Source organism: Pseudophryne corroboree, chromosome 5 (genome assembly GCF_028390025.1).
Source record: "Pseudophryne corroboree isolate aPseCor3 chromosome 5, aPseCor3.hap2, whole genome shotgun sequence".
NCBI lineage: Eukaryota > Metazoa > Chordata > Amphibia > Anura > Myobatrachidae > Pseudophryne > Pseudophryne corroboree.
Genome location: NC_086448.1, coordinates 347,422,249 through 347,439,481, shown reverse-complemented (window position 1 = coordinate 347,439,481; position 17,233 = coordinate 347,422,249).

Sequence of the window (17,233 nt, the reverse complement as noted above, 5' to 3'; positions counted from 1 at the left end):
GGCATTTCATCGTCTCGGCCATGACTAGTGGCAGCAGCTTCAGCACGAGGTGGACGTGGATCTTGATCTTTCCCTAATTTTGGAACCTCAACATTTTTGTTCTCCATATTTTAATAGGGACAACTAAAAGGCACCTCAGGTAAACAATGGAGATGGATGGATACTAGTATACTTATGGATGGACTGCCGAGTGCCGACACAGAGGTAGCTACAGCCGTGGACTACCGTACTGTGTCTGCTGCTAATATAGACTGGATGATAATGAGATGAAATCAATATATATGTATATATAATATCACTAGTACTGCAGCCGGACAGGTATATATTATATATTTATTATGTAATGACTGATGACGGACCTGCTGGACACTGTCAGCTCAGCAGCACCGCAGACTGCTACAGTAAGCTAGTATAGTAGTATGTATAAAGAAGAAAGAAAAAAACAACAACCACGGGTAGGTGGTATACAATTATGGATGGACTGCCGAGTGCCGACACAGAGGTAGCTTCAGCCGTGGACTAACGTACTGTGTCTGCTGCTAATATAGACTGGATGATAATGAGATGAAATCAATATATATGTATATATAATATCACTAGTACTGCAGCCGGACAGGTATATATTATATATTTATTATGTAATGACTGATGACGGACCTGCTGGACACTGTCAGCTCAGCAGCACCGCAGACTGCTACAGTAAGCTACTATAGTAGTATGTATAAAGAAGAAAGAAAAAAACAACAACCACGGGTAGGTGGTATACAATTATGGATGGACTGCCGAGTGCCGACACAGAGGTAGCTACAGCCGTGGACTAACGTACTGTGTCTGCTGCTAATATAGACTGGATGATAATGAGATGAAATCAATATATATGTATATATAATATCACTAGTACTGCAGCCGGACAGGTATATATTATATATTTATTATGTAATGACTGATGACGGACCTGCTGGACACTGTCAGCTCAGCAGCACCGCAGACTGCTACAGTAAGCTACTATAGTAGTATGTATAAAGAAGAAAGAAAAAAACAACAACCACGGGTAGGTGGTATACAATTATGGATGGACTGCCGAGTGCCGACACAGAGGTAGCTACAGCCGTGGACTAACGTACTGTGTCTGCTGCTAATATAGACTGGATGATAATGAGATGAAATCAATATATATGTATATATAATATCACTAGTACTGCAGCCGGACAGGTATATATTATATATTTATTATGTAATGACTGATGACTGACCTGCTGGACACTGTCAGCTCAGCAGCACCGCAGACTGCTACAGTAAGCTACTATAGTAGTATGTATAAAGAAGAAAGAAAAAAAGAAAAAAACACGGGTAGGTGCTAGGTGGTATACAATATTATATATATATTATATACAATTATATATATATATATAATATATATTAATCTCATAAACTGGTGGTGATTTATTAAACTGGTGGTCAGGTCACTGGTCACACTATCAGCAACTTGCAAGTAGTACTCCTGAGTCCTAAGCAGACAATCACAATATATATTATACTGGTGGTCAGTGTGGTCACAAACAATGGCAGTGTGGCACTCTGGCAGCAAAAGTGTGCACTGTACGTTATATGTACTCCTGAGTCCTGAGTCCTGCTCTCAGACTCTAACTGCTCCCCACTGTCAGTGTCTCCCCCACAAGTCAGATAATACAGTCACACTATCTCTCTCTATCACTTCAGCAAGTACTAGTAGTAGTAGTACTCCTCCTAATGCTCCCCAAATTACTACTGTGTCTCTCTCTGTCTCACTCTCTTCTCGAATCTCTATAAACGGAGAGGACGCCAGACACGTCCTCTCCCTATGAATCTCAATGCACGTGTGAAAAATGGCGGCGACGCGCGGCTCCTTATATAGAATCCGAGTCTCGCGATAGAATCCGAGCCTCGCGAGAATCCGACAGCGTGATGATGACGTTCGGGCGCGCTCGGGTTAACCGAGCAAGGCGGGAAGATCCGAGTCGCTCGGACCCGTGTAAAAAAACATGAAGTTCGGGCGGGTTCGGATTCCGAGGAACCGAACCCGCTCATCTCTACTTTGTGGCCCATAGTCTCCACCGACACATCATTGCCTTTCAAACATAAAACTCCCATGATGTGCTATAGAAGAGGCCGAAACATTCGCGACATGTTGGTACATACCGACATCACCAACTTTCCCAAAGCCACCGACGGGCCTCAGAAGGATACTTTCATCACCAAGAAACCAGGTTGCTACCGTTGCCTGGGTTGCACCACGTGCACACATATGCTGACGGGCTCTGTGTTCAAATTACCTTCATCCGATAAAATTGTCCGTATACGCCACACAGTGACATGTACCTCGACATATATCATCTACCTGATAACATGCCCGTGCGGCCTGTGCTACGTGGGCAAAACCATCAGATCCCTACGGGAGCGTATGGCACTGCACCGGTCTGCGATAAAGGCAGCACTAACGGGAAAGGCATCAGATCAACCTGTGGCCAGGCATTTTTTTGAAGCCCAACACTCCTTATCTGGCCTCAAGCATATCATCATTGACCATATACCCAGAACATTACGTGGGGGAGACAGAGAGGGCCAGCTCCTCAGGAAGGAGGCCACTTGGATTTATAATTTGGACACGATTCATCCAGCTGGACTAAACGAGAGGATCATCTGGAGTACGTTTGGATGAACAGTTCTCCAGCTACATGAAACAGTGACTATCCATTCTTTCCCCAGCAGGGGAGCATGTCGCATTTTTTCTGTTTGACAATACTTGTCTATGTGTCTGGTATAGTCCCTTAGCTTTGAATACATTACGGTCCTTTATTGTCAGGGACACAGGGCACTAAGCTTATGCATGTCCACCTTCGGGCCACACTCTTTGGGCACTGATCCTACCTCACATAGCTCATTAGTATGAACTTCCTGTACCATCGGTGGTTCCATTAATCAGGTTTAAGGCTATAAGGCACCTTACGGTTTAGCTCACACATTCACAGGTCGCTGCAGTACTTTTATTTTCTGGTGACACTACATAATAGGTCCTTAGCTGTTAATGGGCACTGTGGTTTTATTACTTTCTATCACTCTTTACACTGCTCTCTCTCACAGCCGCACGGACGCTGCCACTGTTTTCCCGGCATTGCTTAGCAACCAGCCGGCTCTGACACAGCCCAGACGCGACTGCACGTCATCACTGGGCGCACTCTCTCCTCCGCAGCGTGACACGGGGCGGCAACGAGCACTGGTTTCGGCGGGTCTCTTTCCTTATAAGGTGAGTTATTCTCTCTTTCACATTTCCATCACACATCTTGACAAAGGGGTTAAAATCCCCGAAACGTTGATGTTTATTTCATTGATGTTTTGAATACAAGCATTGATTTTTCGTAAGACCCTGAGTGCCGTGGATTATTTTTTTCGTATTTCAACTATATACTGAGGGCACCTGGGCAACCATTATTTTCACTAGCAAGAGTGCCGGGCTAAATTTACTCGTTATATATATATATATATATATATATATATATATATATATATATATATATGTATATATATATATATATATATATATATATATATATATACATACATACATATACACACACATAATTAATTCAAGATTATTTGATAATAAAAAAAAAAAAATGAAAGTTGAATTACTTACAGCATCCACAGTCTTCATCCTCCCTCCTCCGGGTGTGGCTACACCCAGTGCATTATGTCCTCGCTTACTCCTCCTCTTCTTCTCCCTCCCCCCCTACAGCCTGCATGCCGTTCCAGTCAGACAGTGAGAGCTGCAGGCTGTAACTAAAGAGTCTACTGGACAGCCGCCGGCAGGAAGTCAAGCACTGCTATGCGGGCGGCAGCAGCGGTGGCTGTCAATGACGGCTGTCAGCGCAGGGGCTGCTGGTGCAGGGTGCAATGCTGCGGTTCGGATCGGTAATAAAGATCTGATCCGCTGCGGGTGGCGGGGGGCCCTATCAGCTGGGGGGTCCAGGGTTACTTGACCCCAGTGTCCCCCTTAATCCAGCTCTGCCGGCACCGCGCCGCATTACAATAAAGAAACACTGTATAAACTAAAGCTCCGAGCAGCCGTTGCTTCTGTGAGCTCCGTCAGCAAGGGCTGCTGGGAGCTGTAGTTCATGCAGTGTTTCTTTATTGAAATGCGATGCGGCGCCGGACCCCAGCGCCTTACAGTGGCTCCATCTGTTGCCTACCGTGGCTGATGCTGGGACGGGTGAGGAAAGGCCAGGGAAAGGGGGAACAAAGGTGCGAAGCGTATCCACCTCCTTGCCGCGGATGGCACCGTCGGGTGGCGCCCCTCCTAGGCTGGCGCCACTGGCGAGTGCCATTACTGGCCAATAGGTAGATACGCCTCTGCTTGTCAGCTAGGTCAGCAAGGCTTGGTGCAGGTTGGCTTTCTGACTAGGAAGTGAAATGCATTTCTCATACGTCCTAGAGGATGCTGGGGTCCTCTTCGGTACCATGGGGTATAGACGTTCCGCAGGAGCCATGGGCACTTTAAGACTTTTCAAAGGGTGTGAACTGGCTCCTCCCTCTATGCCCCTCCTCCAGACCTCAGTTTTAGAAATGCGCCCAGGCAGACTGGATGCACTCCAGGGGAGCTCTACTGAGTTTCTCTGAAAAGACTTTATGTTAGGTTTTTTATTTTCAGGGAGGACTGCTGGCAACAGTCTCCCTCCTTCGTGGGACTGAGGGGGCAGAAGTAGGAACCAACTTCCTGAAGAGTTTCATGTCTCTGCTTCTGGCTGACAGGACACCATTAGCTCCTGAAGGGAACTGAATGCTAGCCATGCCTAGATGCTCACTCCTACAGCACGCCGTCACCCCCCTTGCAGAGCCAGAAGTCAGAAGATAGGTGAGTGTTAGAAGAGAGATCTTCAATCAAGGTGACGGCTAAAGGTACCGCATGGCTGGTGGGAGCGCAGCGCGCCATACTGCCCACACAACACAGGCACTGCAGGGTGCGGGGGGGGGGGCACCCTGGGCAGCATGAAACCTTATAAAACTGGCAGAAAGGGGGCATGAGATGCAGAGGCACAGCCCTACCCCCGCCAGTATAAGCATACTTATCAGAATCTCTGAGGAGAAACGCGCCATTGCGGGGGCGGAGTTTCCTCCTCAGTCAGCCAGCACGCTGCTCAGCGCCATTTTCTCTCTCCTCAGGTTGCAGAGACAACGCTGGTCCTCCTCCACTACTGAATACAAGTATCAGGGTGGGCACAGTGAAATTGGTGCTTTATATTGTGTATATTGTGTTTTTACTAGAGATGAGCGGATTCGGTTTTACTCGGTTTTACTCGGTTCTCAAAACCGAATCTTATTGGCTATCCAAAACACGTGACATCCGTGAGCCAATTAGATGCCGTTTTGAGAACCGAGTAAAACCGAGTAAAACCGAACCCGCTCATCTCTAGTTTTTACATTATAAAAAAGCGCTGCATGTCAGTGGGCATTTTTATGTTTCACAGGCATCGTGTTACTGGCGCTGGGTTTGTGAACTGGCTGCTCCTATCTGTGTCCTTCTACCAGATTTTACTGTGGGTCTGTCCCACTAGTTTGTGCACGTGTGAGACATGTCTGAGGCAGGGAGTTCTTCCCCTGAGGGAGCCATTTTAGGGACACAGAGTTGTAATGTGGTGGTGCTGCCGACACACCAAGAGCCTGAATGGGTGAAAGAAATACGTGATAGTGTGAATCATATCAGTAGGAGATTAGATAAGTCTGAGTCTCATGCTGAAAGCTGGAGAAAATCAGTGGAAGATGTGATTTTTCAGGGTTCTGCTGTCTCATCTGCAGGCGACCCCTCTGTGTCACATAAGAGACCGTTTGCAAACATTGTACATACTGATACCGACACGGACTCTGATTCTTGTGTCGACGATAGTGATTCCAGGGGGATAGATCCTAAATTGGCAAAAAACATACAATATATGATTGTTGCTATAAAGGAGGTCTTAGAAGTTACGGAAGCCCCTACTGTACCTCAGGAAAAGGCTTATTTCTATAAGGAAAGGAAATGTAAAGTAACTTTCCCTCCTTCCCACAAGCTAAATACTCTTTTGAGGGAGTTTGGGTAAATCCTGAAAAGAAATTTCATATTCCCAAAAGGATTCAGATTGCTTATCCTTTTCCATTAGAGGACAGGAAAAGATGGGAGTCACCCCCAGTGTTAGACAGTGCACTGTCAAGGTTAACAAAACAGGTGATTCTCCCTGCATCTGGGATGGCTTCACTAAAGGAGCCGGCAGACCGCAAAATGGAGACTACGTTAAAATTTATTTATGTGGCCAATGGTACGCTGCTCAGACCAGGGACGTGCAGTCAGGGGAGGCAGTGCCTCCCCTGTCATCAAGGATTAAAATAATACAAAGAAGATACTTATGACACATAATTCTGTGTCATAAGTATCTCCTTTAGCCTTTATATTATTTAAATCGTTATTATCTTCCTAAAATAAAGTTTAAAAAGGGTTTCGGAGGCACCTCCCGCTGTTAGTGGAAACGGGTCGGAAGCGGGGGGCGGGGCCGAGCGTCGAGCAGAGAAAACCCATTGACAAAAATCCCTGTAAGCGGCACTTGTACAAGTGCCGCTTTGACAGGGGCGTGCTTTCATCCCATATGAAAGCACGCCCCTGTCACTTAGTTAGATTGCTGATTGGCGGCTGTGCAGAGTTCCGGACCTGCATGCCATGACTGCGGCGGGGGATTCCTTCTGTTGTGCAGTAGGCAGCCAGGTACAGTAACACGGAGGACACAGCCTGTTAGCGCCTCTCCCCGCCTCCTCTCTCTCATGTGGATGTCTGTCACCGGCCGCTGCACGCTGCATCCTCTCACCCGCTAGCTACACATAGGAGTCCCCGGCTCATCACACTTCAGGTTCTCTCTCCTGTGCCTTTAACCCCTTCAGCGCCAGCATCCCCGCCACCAAAGTGGAGCTAACAATCTGTTGCAGGTGAGGACCATTTCTGACCACTCTCTCTCCCCAACCCTTTCACTGAGCACAGGGCATCTTCCGGCCATGCTTCTGTCCTGGACGTTCCCCTTCAGTGGGATCTCGCTCAGCAAGTTTTGTGGTGTAACATGCGTAAGCGTCTCCTCTATGGTGTAACGCACGTAAGCGTCTCCTCTGTGGTGTAACGCGCGTAAGCGTCTCCTCTGTGGTGTAACGCACGTAAGCGTCTCCTCTGTGGTGTAACGCGCGTAAGCGTCTCCCCTGTGGTGTAACGTGCGTAAGCGTCTCCTCTGTGGTGTAACATGCGTAAGCGTCTCCTCTGTGGTGTAACGTGCGTAAGCATCTCCTCTGTGGTGTAACGTGCGTAAGCGTCTCCTCTGTGGTGTAACGTGCGTAAGCTTCTCCTCTGTGGTGTAACATGCGTAAGCGTCTCCTCTGTGGTGTAACATGCGTAAGCGTCTCCTCTGTGGTGTAACGTGAGTAAGCGTCTCCTCTGTGGTGTAACGTGCGTAAGCTTCTCCCCAGTGGTGTAATGCGCGTAAGCGTCTCCTCTGTGGTGTAACGCGCGTAAGCGTCTCCTCTGTGGTGTAACATGCGTAAGCGTCTCCTCTGTGGTGTAACGCGCGTAAGCGTCTCCTCTGTGGTGTAACATGCGTAAGCGTCTCCTCTGTGGTGTAACGCGCGTAAGCGTCTCCTCTGTGGTGTAACGTGCGTAAGCGGCTCCTCTGTGGTGTAATGTGCGTTAGTGGCTCCTCTGTGGTGTAACATGTGTAAGCGTCACCCTCTCCCTGGCGTCACTCCCTGTCGCCCTCTCCCTGGCGTCACTCCCTGTCACCCGCTCCTTGGCGTCACTCCCTGTCACCCTCTCACTGGCATCACTCCCTGTCACCCGCTGCTGTCACCCCCTCATTGGCGTCACTCCCTGTCACCCGCTGCTGTCACCCTCTCCTTGGCGTCACTCCCTGTCACCCGCTCCCTGGCGTCACTCCCTGTCACCCACTTCTGTCACCCTCTCACTGGCATCACTCCCTGTCACCCGCTGCTGTCAACTTCTCACTGGCGTCACTCCCTGTCACCCGCTGCTGTCACCCTCTCCGTAGCGTTACTCCCTGTCATCCTCTTCCTGGCGTCACTCCCTGTCACCCGCTGTTATCACCCGCTCCCTGGCATCAATCCCTGTCACCCGCTGCTGTCACCCTTTCCCTGGCATCACTCCCTGTCACCATCTTCTTGGCGTCACCCGCTGCTGTCACCCTCTCCCTGGTGTCACTCCCTGTCACCCTCTCCCTTGCGTCACACTCTTCCTCTCACTTTCTCGCTGGTGTACCCCTATCTCTTTCACCCACAGCTGTCACACTCTTCCTGTCACCTTCTCACTGGTGTCACCCTCTACCTGTCACAGACTGCTGTCATCCTCTCCCTAGCATCACCATCTCCCTCTCACCCACTGCTGTCACCCTCTACCCGGCATCACCCTCTCCCTATTTTGTTGTCCAGGGCTTCCATTAACTTAATAGCGCCGCACCCACGCCACTATTAAGTTAATGGAAGCCCTGGACAACAAAATTGCATTCATGTCCTCCTCCCACTCCCTCCCCAGTCCCAAACACTAATATTTATTTTAGAAAAATGTACAATATATTAACCGCCTGCTCATCACAAGTTTTATGAGCAGGCTGGCTGGAGGCATTGACAGCAACGGTATTAGATTGAGATGCGAATTAGCGGCGGGGGGCCTGGGCAGTTGATGGTGGGCGATTTCGTAAGCCATTGGCTGGGGTGGTGGCCATTAGTGGCAGGGGTAGCAGGCTTCAGAGATGGCGGCGTTAGTGGGCATTGGCTCAGGGGCAGTAGCGGGCATTGGTTCCACGGAGGTAGGTGTCGCTGGCGGGACTTGGCGGACATTATGGCTGTAGTGCCTCAGCAGCCACTGACCTCACCGCACGCCACTGGCTCAGACCCACCATTGCTTGCGCGTGGGTGAGTCGTGCTATTGAAAAATGGTCAGATAACTTGTCATTGGAAATTGACACGATTAATAGAGACGAGATACCCCTAACGTTAGGTAATATCAAAGACGCTGCCGCATACATGCTGGAACCTATGAAGGATATTGGACTCTTGGATTCAACAGCCGCTACCATGGCAGTATCGGCTCGTAGAGCATTGTGGATTCGCCAGTGGAATGCTGATGCAGATTCCAAAAGAAATATGGAGGCTCTCCCATATAAAGGTGAGGCCTTGTTTGGAGATGGTCTGGATATGTTTGTCTCTGCGGCTACCGCAGGTAAGTCGACATTCTTGCCTTATGCTCCTGCACCGGCGAAAAAGACACATCACTCTCACATGCAGTCCTTTCGGCCCAACAAATACAAAAAGGCCAAAGGTTCCCCCTTCTTTGCAGGTAAAGGAAAGGGAAGAGAAAAGAAATCCGCAGCGTCTCCAGTATCCCAGGAGCAGAAGTCAACCCCCGCTTCTGCAAAATCTGCAGCATGACGCTGGGGCTCCCTTGCGGGGGTCCGCTTGGGTGGGAGCACGTCTGAAACTTTTCAGTCAAATTTGGAATCAATCTGGCCTGGACCCATGGGTCTTACAAATAGTGTCCCATGGCTACAAACTGGAGTTTCAAGATGTCCCCCCATGCCAATTTTTCAAATCGACCTTGCCAGCTTCTCTTCCAGAAAGAGAGGCAGTAACAACGGCAATTCAAAAATTATGTCAGGATCAGGTCATTGTCCTGGTACCCTTGTCACAGCAAGGAGAAGGTTTTTATTCGAGCCTCTTCATAGTTCCGAAGCTGGACAGCTCGGTCAGACCGATTTTAAACATGAAAAATCAGAATCTCTACCTGGAAAGGTTAAAGTTCAAGATGGAATCCCTGAGGGCAGTGATTTCCAGTCTGGAGGAAGGGGACTTCATGGTGTCAGTAGACATAAAGGATGCTTACTTGCATGTTCCCATTTATCCTCCTCACCAAGCTTATCTGAGAGTCACAGTACAGGATTGCCATTACCAGTTTCAGACGTTGCCGTTCGGACTCTCCACGGCACCAAGGGTATTCACCAAGGTGATGGCGGAGATGATGGTCCTCCTTCGTCAAAAAAGGAGTCAATATAATTCCTTATCTGGACGATCTCCTGATAAAAGCGAGATCCAGGGAACAGTTGGTGCAGAACATCGCACTCTCCCTGTCAATACTCCAACAACACGGTTGGATCATGAATTTTCCAAAGTCACAGTTGGAACCAACGACAAGATTGTCCTTTTTAGGGATGATTCTGGACACAGAAGTACAGAGAGTGTTTCTTCCAGTGGAAAAGGCTCTGGAAATCCAGAAAATGGTCAAACAAATATTGAAACCAAAAAGCGCGTTGATCCATCAATGCATTCGGTTGTTGGGGAAAATGGTAGCGGCCTACGAGGCCATACAGTTTGGCCCATTTCATGTCAGAGTATTCCAGTGGGACCTGTTGGATAAGTGGTCCGGATCCCACCTACACATGCACCGGAAAATAATCCTGCTACACAGTTCTCACCTATTAGAGGGACGCAGGTTCGGGATTCAGGACTGGGTCCTGGTAACCACGGATGCAAGTCTCTGAGGCTGGGGAGCTGTTACACTGGGGGAAAGCTTCCAAGGAAAATGGTCAAGTCAGGAAGCTTGCCTTCACATAAACGTTCTGGAATTGAAAGCCATTTACAACGGCCTTCTACAAACGGTACATCTTCTTCAAGATTAACCCGTGCAGATCCAGTCGGACAATGAACAGCAGTCGCGTACATAAACAGGCAAGGCGGAACGAAAAGCAGAGCGGCAATGGCAGAGATGACAAGGATTCTCCTCTGGGCAGTAAAAGACATGTAAGAGTTCTGTCAGCAATTTTCATTCCGGCGGTGGACAACTGGGAAGCAGACTTCCTCAGCAGACACGATTTCCATCCAGGAGAGTGGGGCCTCCACCAAGAAGTCTTCGCAGAGGTGGCAAGTCTTTGGGGAGTTCCTCAAGTAGACATGATGGCATCTCGTCTAAACAAGAAGCTTCAGAGATATTGTTCCAGGTCGAGAGACCCTCAAGCAATAGCAATGGATGCACTGGTGACCCAGTGGGTGTTTCGGTCGGCATATGTTTTCCCTCCACTTCCACTGATTCCAAAAGTTCTCAAGATAATAAGAAGAACAAGAGTTCGAGCAATTTTCATTGCCCCAGACTGGCCAAGGAGGGCTTGGTATCCAGATCTTCAGGAGTTACACATAGAAGATCCTCGGCCTCTTCCTCCTCGAGAGGACCTACAACAGCAGGGGCCGTGTGTGTATCAAGACTTACCGCGGCTACGTTTGACAGCATGGCTGTTGAGCGCCAGATCCTAGCCCGAAAGGGTATTCCCAAGGAAGTCATTCCCACTCTTATTCAGGCCAGGAAAGGAGTAACGTCTAAACATTACCACCGTATTTGGAGAAAATATGTGTCATGGTGTGAATCCAAGAAGTTTGAGTTGGGACGTTTTCTCTATTTTCTGCAGGCTGGTGTGGATGCGGGCCTTAGATTGGGGTCAATCAAGGTCCAGATTTTGGCCTTATCAGTTTTCTTTCAAAAACAATTGGCCTCCTTTCCAGAAGTTCAGACATTCGTGAAAGGGGTTCTGCACATCCAGCCTCCATTTGTGCCTCCAGTGGCACCATGGGACCTTAATGTGGTGTTGCAGTTCCTTCAATCAGATTGGTTTGAACCTCTGCAGCAGATAGAATTGAAGTTTCTCACTTGGAAAGTGGTGATGCTTTTGGCCTTGGCATCCGCAAGGCGGGTGTCTGAGTTGGGGGCCTTGTCTCACAAGAGCCCTTACCTGATCTTTCATGAAGATAGGGCAGAGTTAAGAACTCGTCAACAATTTCTTCCAAAGGTGGTTTCATCCTTCCACATAAACCAACCTATTGTGGTGCCAGTGGCTACTGACACTTTCACTGAGTCAAAGTCTCTAGATGTGGTTAGAGCTTTGAAAATTTATGTCGCAAGAACAGCTCGGACAAGGAAAACAGAGGCTCTGTTTGTCCTGTATGCTCCCAGCAAGATTGGGTGTCCTGCTTCTAAGCAGACTATTGCGCGCTGGATCAGAGGTATGATTCAGCACGCTCATCCTACGGCAGGATTGCCAATACCGAAGTCGGTGAAGGCCCATTCTACTAGGAAAGTGGGCTCATCCTGGGCGGCTGCCCAGGGAGTCTCGGTTTTACAACTTTTCCGAGCAGTTAATTGGTCAGGGTCAAACACATTTGCTAAATTTTATAAGTTTGAAACTTTGGCCGATGAGGACCTCAAGTTTGATCAATCGGTGCTGCAGGGTCATCCGCACTCTCCCGCCCGTACTGGAGCTTTGGTATAACCCCATGGTACTGAAGTGGACCCCAGCATCCTCTAGGACGTATGAGAAAACAGGATTTTAATACCTACCGGTAAATCCTTTTCTCCTAGTCCGCAGAGGATGCTGGGCACCCGACTCAGTGCGTACTTTACCTGCAGTTTGTTCATTATAGTTACACAAGTTGTGTTACATTTGTTTTCAGCATGTTGCTGCAAATGGTTCATGCCTGTTGGCGTGTGTTATGTTGAATGCCATGTTGTGCGGCATGGTTGAGGTGTGAGCTGGTATGAATCTCACCATTAGTATAAAAGTAAATCCTTTCCTTGAAATGTCCTTCTCCCTGGGCACTGTTCCTATAACTGAGGACTGGAGGAGGGGCATAGAGGGAGGAGCCAGTTCACACCCTTTGAATAGTCTTAAAGTGCCCATGGCTCCTGCGGAACCGTTTATACCCCATGGTACTGAAGTGGACCCCAGCATCCTTTACGGACTAGGAGAAAAGGATTTACCGGTAGGTATTAAAATCCTGTTTTTGTTGTTGTAATTCATAAATGAGTCTTCATGATTCCTTATAAGGTAAAAAGTATGCATAGTCGTAGAGTGCTGCTTGTAGGTGGTGGTTGTATGGCTACATATATCAGAGGGTGGTTTTCAGTATGCCGACTGTCGGGATCCTGGTGCACAGTATACCGGCGCCGGAATCCCCGACAGGGGCTCATTTGCGCTCGCCACGCTGTTGGTATGCCGGCGGTCGGGCATACCATACTACACCCATATCAGAGATGGTACAGGAATGCAATGCATAAAGATGGTAAATATTATTAATAGTACATTTTTGAGAAGTGCAGTGGTGACAGGTGCTAATTAACAAGGGTATCCGGATGATAGGTCGATACTATATGGTCAACATGCATTAGGTCGACAGATGCAAGGTCGAAATGCTTTAAGGTCAACAGGTTCAAAAGGCCAACATGACAATGATCAACACACAAATGGTCGACACAAGCTGTTTGTTTTTTTACACGTTTTCAATTTACTATCCACGCGGACTACATTTGGGAATAGTAACCTGTGGTAAGCGCAGCAGTTAGCAGAGCGAGCCACCATGCTCGAAGCGTGGTGAGCAAAACAAGCCCACGAGGGTACACGTTTCTACTGATTGCAGTCACATATGATGAAACATGCAAAATGACACCCGACAAAACAAACAAAAAAAACCTTGCGTCAACCATTTCTCCGTCGACATTTTGACCTTTTCACCCTGTTGACCTACTGCATGTTGACCATATGGTCTGCCTAGACCAGACATGTCAAATTCGCAGCCTGTGGGCCAATGCATACTTTTGCGGTCAAAGTTAACTTTTCTAAAATCAATGGAATGTCACACACGCCACCGCCGGATGAGTTACTGTTGGCCTGTCTGCCGGGATCAGAGCTTAGCTCAAATCAGGCAGGATTTATCATACTGCATATGCGCAAGAAGATAGTGATAAGGATGGGGAAATGTCCACAGGGGGAGCTGCTGTGCATGCTGACCGCGGCTCGGCGGCTTCCCCTTCGTATCCCGCCGGCCTGCCGCCCGCCGCCAATCACAGCAAGTTTCTGCTTGCTGTTCTTTTTAATAAGGTTTATTTTATTCAGATGCGACGCAGCGTGACGTCATGATGTGACCCCGCGTCGGGTGAAGAGGAGCCGCGGAGCTAGGGACAGGAGGAGGCCGGCAGCAGCAGACAGCGTGGGTGAGAGAGCAGAGAGGACGGATTTGTAAAGGTAAGTATGTTGTATGTCACAGTCTCTGTCTCTGCCTGTGACTGTGTGTTTTGTGAGAAGGGGGCCCGGGACTGTGAGGACATGTGTACCTGGCACTGGGGGCATATCTGGCAGGCATTGAGCGGACATTTCTGTATCTGGCAATGGGGGCATATCTGGAACTGGGGGCATATCTGGCAGGCACTGTGGGGGCATATCTGGCACTGGGGACATATATGTATCTTGGGGCATATCTGGCAGGCACTGTGGGGGCATTTCTGTATCTGGCACTGGGGGCATATCTGGCAGGCACTGTGCAGGCATTTCTTTATCTGGCACTGGGGTCTGGGGGCATATCTGGCATGCACTGTGGGGGCATTTCTGTATCTGGCAATGGGGGCATATTTGGCACTATGGTCATCAGGGCCGGTGCAAGGTTTCTCGACACCCTAGGCAAAACTTTAACCTACTGCCCCCCCCATATCATTATTATATATTCTTTATAAGGCGTTACAAGTGTTTTGCTGCACCGTACACACGGCACACCCCAGAACAATACAGGGTTCACAGATTTTAACATTACAGTAACTAAAAAACTAAAACCAGAGCACAGGTAACAAATAGCACCACAATTCTCAGTACACAATATTATTTTATCTATTAACAGTTTCTTACATAACGCAGCAAAATACGTTGCGCTTTACAATTGGAAACAACACTAATAAAACAAAACTGGGTAATAACAGAGAGGTAGGGAAACCCTGTTTGCATGCTTACAATCTACAGCTGAGATACAAGGAAGCAATCTATGGGCAGGCAGCCATTGGAAGAGATGAATTATGAACTGATGACATCGCCACCACGGATCCCATCAGAGCCCCCCATACTCCACCATTACAGTCCAGATCCCCAGGATACCCATGCTTGAGTCCAGATAGCTAAATAACAGGGAGGTACTAATTCTAAATCACCTGTGCTCAAGCATGGCTACTAAGTCACCTGTGCTAAAGCATGGTCATCTCCAAACCCGGACTGAATGGCGGAGTATGCAAAATTCTCTCACATTTAAAAAAGCCAGATCCAAACAAAAATACATTGAAAATGACAGACTCATAAGCAAATTGAAAAAGCCAGATCTACATAAAGATACACGGAAAAAATAAGAATTTACTTACCGATAATTCTATTTCTCATAGTCCGTAGTGGATGCTGGGGACTCCGAAAGGACCATGGGGAATAGCGGCTCCGCAGGAGACTGGGCACAAAGTAAAAGCTTTAGGACTAGCTGGTGTGCACTGGCTCCTCCCCCTATGACCCTCCTCCAAGCCTCAGTTAGGATATTGTGCCCGGACGAGCGTACACAATAAGGAAGGATTTTGAATCCCGGGTAAGACTCATACCAGCCACACCAATCACACCGTACAACTTGTGATCTGAACCCAGTTAACAGCATGATAACAGAAGGAGCCTCTGAAAAGATGGCTCACAACAACAATAACCCGATTTTTGTAACAATAACTATGTACAAGTAATGCAGACAATCCGCACTTGGGATGGGCGCCCAGCATCCACTACGGACTATGAGAAATAGAATTATCGGTAAGTAAATTCTTATTTTCTCTAACGTCCTAGTGGATGCTGGGGACTCCGAAAGGACCATGGGGATTATACCAAAGCTCCCAAACGGGCGGGAGAGTGCGGATGACTCTGCAGCACCGAATGAGAGAACTCCAGGTCCTCCTCAGCCAGGGTATCAAATTTGTAGAATTTAGCAAACGTGTTTGCCCATGACCAAGTAGCTGCTCGGCAAAGTTGTAAAGCCGAGACCCCTCGGGCAGCCGCCCAAGATGAGCCCACTTTCCGTGTGGAATGGGCTTTTACAGATTTTGGCTGTGGCAGGCCTGCCACAGAATGTGCAAGCTGAATTGTACTACAAATCCAACGAGCAATCGTCTGCTTAGAAGCAGGAGCACCCAGCTTGCTGGGTGCATACAGGATAAACAGCGAATCAGATTTTCTGACTCCAGCCGTCCTGGAAACATATATTTTCAGGGCCCTGACTACGTCCAGCAACTTGGAATCCTCCAAGTCCCTAGTAGCCGCAGGCACCACAATAGGCTGGTTTAAGTGAAATGCTGAAACCACCTTAGAAAGAAATTGAGGACGAGTCCTCAATTCTGCCCTGTCCGTATGAAAAATTAGGTAAGGGCTTTTATAGGATAAAGCCGCCAATTCTGAGACACGCCTGGCTGAAGCCAGGGCTAACAGCATTACCACTTTCCATGTGAGATATTTTAAGTCCACAGTGGTGAGTGGTTCAAACCAATGTGATTTTAGGAATCCCAAAACTACATTGAGATCCCAAGGTGCCACTGGAGGCACAAAAGGAGGCTGTATATGCAGTACTCCCTTGACAAACGTCTGAACTTCAGGAACAGAAGCCAGTTCTTTTTGGAAGAATATTGACAGGGCCGAAATTTGAACCTTAATGGACCCTAATTTGAGGCCCATAGACAGTCCTGTTTGCAGGAAATGCAGGAAACGACCCAGTTGAAATTCCTCTGTAGGGGCCTTCCTGGCCTCGCACCACGCAACATATTTACGCCAAATACGGTGATAATGTTGTATGGTTACATCCTTCCTGGCTTTGATCAGGGTAGGGATGACTTCATCCGGAATGCCTTTTTCCTTCAGGATCCGGCGTTCAACCGCCATGCCGTCAAACGCAGCCGCGGTAAGTCTTGGAACAGACATGGTCCCTGCTGGAGCAGGTCCTTTCTTAGAGGTAGAGGCCACGGGTCTTCCGTGAGCATCTCTTGAATTTCCGGGTACCAAGTCCTTCTTGGCCAATCCGGAGCCACGAGTATAGTCTTTACTCCTCTCCTTCTTATGATTCTCAGTACTTTTGGTATGAGAGGAAGAGGAGGGAACACATACACTGACTGGTACACCCACGGTGTTACCAGAGCGTCCACAGCTATTGCCTGAGGGTCCCTTGACCTGGCGCAATATCTGTCCAGTTTTTTGTTGAGGCGGGACGCCATCATGTCCACCTTTGGTTTTTCCCAACGGTTCACAATCATGTGGAAGACTTCTGGGTGAAGTCCCCACTCCCCCGGGTGAAGATCGTGTCTGCTGAGGAA